Raw genomic sequence first — 2,841 nt, forward strand, 5'->3', positions numbered from 1 at the left:
CCACTGTCCATGTCATTGACAAAGATGTTAGACAGTGCTGGTGCCAATACCAACCTCTGAGAAACACCACTCGTCACTGGTCTTCACAGGTTTGGTCTGTCCACGCGTGGTTCAACTTGGCAGCAGTAGGTCTGGTGTGTCCTGGGCAGGGAGGACTTGCTGCAAGCCATCAGGCTAGAAAGTGCACGCCAAGCAGCTCTCTGTGTGGGACTTCCAGCGCATGGAAGCACACAAATATGCAAATCTCTTTATTTCACTTGGACAGAATTTGCAGGGAAGAATTATATTAAAATTGAAATAATTCACAGTCCTACAGTCAAGAAGCAGTATCTATAGCCTCAGTGGAAGGGTGTCGTATTTAAGGCAAAGGAGTAACTTGCTTGTCTTCATCCTAAGCATTGTCTCATCCAGTTTCCAGGGAAGGTTTTTTTTTGTTGTTGGTCTTTGCTCACAAATACAAAGCTCCACTGCTGTAGATTGCTTTAAATAGAAAAATTTCTGATTTGGATAGTTTCCCCCACTCAGAAAACTTCAACCAGTTTGGTCCGAGTAAGCTCTGCAATGAGTATCATCACTCCTCCATCAGCTTCCAGACTTGTTGGGAATGGCTTGTTCTATAGAAACTCTCAGCATTTTAAATTCTTATCGTGAACAACCAAATAAATTAAAATAGTGAAAACATCTCTAAGAGGACATTTCTAGAAAGATTCAGAGGTTCGAGTCAATGACTCCACAGGGGTTGCTGTTACTGGAAACACCACATGTGCCAGTAAATATACCAGAAATTTCCTCGAAAGCCCGAAGTCTTTTCAAGTGATTCATGATACCAGGCAGGCTGGGAAAAAAACCCAGACGTTGTTTGCAGATTTGAAGGACTTGGTATATTTCGTATTCAAGGTCTGCAATTAATAAACACAGAGCCTGCTAGGAGATAGGGCCCTGGCCCATCATCTTGGCAAATGTAAGTCAATGCCCTGCTGCAGGGGCTGCTGAAACTACTGCGCTACGCTTCTCTGGATCTGGCTCTTTTTAAGGGAAGTTTTTGGAAACAGATCTGGGGGGGTTGGCGGGGGTTCTCCGAAGCACGGCTGTGTTTAGCCTGGGAGGATAAAGCACCATTAGTGTCACTCCGTGTACAGCAGCCCCGTTTGTCCCCCTGCATCTCTTGTGCTTTACGAGCAAGGATCAAAGCAGCCAGGTCCTGCCCTTCTGAACTGAAGACATGCTCGCACTAATGGATTTCTCTGAAAAAACAAATGTCTTGGTTTTGAAGCAAAGAATAAATTCGCAATGGGAAACCAAAGCGTCTGACTGATGCTGTAGCCCAGGGTTTGCTCTGGCAGCCCTGTCCGATGCACAGATTTCCTTCGGGACCCTGATCTGCAGAGCATCAAGCGGCACTAACTGATAGCTTCCAGCCCCGGGGCTTGTATAAACTCTTCTTTTAAGAGGGATGTGACGAGGGTTGAACTCTTATGTCTTCACCTGCTGAAGAGCTGTACTGGGGTGTAACAGGGGTGGCTCGTGTATCTCAAAGGTTGATGTTTCAGTGTTTGGGGTTTTTTTTGTTTGTTTTGGTTTGGTTTTTTTACTAGTATCAGCAGGTTTTGCTGTGATTTTGTTCCTGTTGATAGAGTATCACTGTACAATTATGCACCGATGTTGAGTTGCCTCCTGCTTTCCTTCTGAGCTGTCCTGAGCCCCTCCATGGTGAAAACCCAAAGCACCATCACCCTCAAGCAATTGCTCTACAGGTTTCTGGTGATCTGTCGGTTTCCCCCAAAATCAGCCTGCGGGCTGTGTTGAAGGTCTCTATGGAAAGGAAAGGGCAGTAACTGTCCCAGCACTGGTGGCCGGGCACAGTGGGATGCTGCGGGCAGAGGGAATGAGGGGAGATGGACACACAGATGGGACCCCAAGTGGGATGAGCCATTGTCATCAGGTTTTTGCTGGGGTTTTCGTGGCTCTAGAGGCTTGTGGGGCAAAGCATGCTTAGACAATGCCTTGCTGGTGTCTCTGAAAGCAGATGGATGAGGAGATGGCTGCTGAGAGACTGTGCCACCTATGATGGTGCCCACTCCTGCTGTGGTGGTGCTCCCCAAACCTTCTTCCTCAGGGTACCGTGTGGGAACTCAGCCCAGGAGGGCTTGGGGCTTAGGGACCACCTGCGATCCACAGGTCTGAGACGCAAGGGATCAAAACCCCAGCCCAGGTTGCTGGATGCCAGCCTAATCTGAGCTTGCGTCCGACCAACGCATCTTTCCCAAGATCACGTCTCATCATCATTTTTGAGCCATTTGGAGAGGAATATCCCTGACTTCCCTTGGAAGCTGTCCTGCTCTTACTCACCCTCCCCACGAATGAGGTGTACCTCGTTATTTTGTCAAGTCTGGCCCTCCTTTTTAGCCATTCTTTTTCAAAAGAGGGTACAAGCCCTTTAGTTCTCAGGTTTTTCCTCTTGTTCAGGTGCACGGACCTATAGAGTCAAGCCACTGTCAATCTTCTTTCCCATAAGCTTAAGCAGGATGAGATCCTTATGAGCCTTTCTACATGGTATTTTCTCTGCCCTTAAAACCGTTTTTGTGCTTTTTCCATGCTTTTTCAAGTTTCTCTACTAGATCTGTGCACGCGCTTTCCTGCTGAGCTCCTCAGTGGGATACAGAGATAGAAGATCATATCCCATCCTTGCAACTGCCCTGTTCATACCCGCAAGGTTCTGGGCAGCTGGTAAGTAATGGGGCTTGCTGGTTTTGTCGAGCTGAACTGGGTGGGATTGGGGGTCCCCTGGTTGCAGACCCCCACCCTGTGGGGCTGACAGCCTCCCCCCACCCTAAAGCCCCC

The sequence above is a fragment of the Haliaeetus leucocephalus genome, unplaced genomic scaffold, assembly GCF_000737465.1.
Source record: "Haliaeetus leucocephalus isolate CR32 unplaced genomic scaffold, Haliaeetus_leucocephalus-4.0 Scaffold678, whole genome shotgun sequence".
Lineage (NCBI taxonomy): Eukaryota > Metazoa > Chordata > Aves > Accipitriformes > Accipitridae > Haliaeetus > Haliaeetus leucocephalus.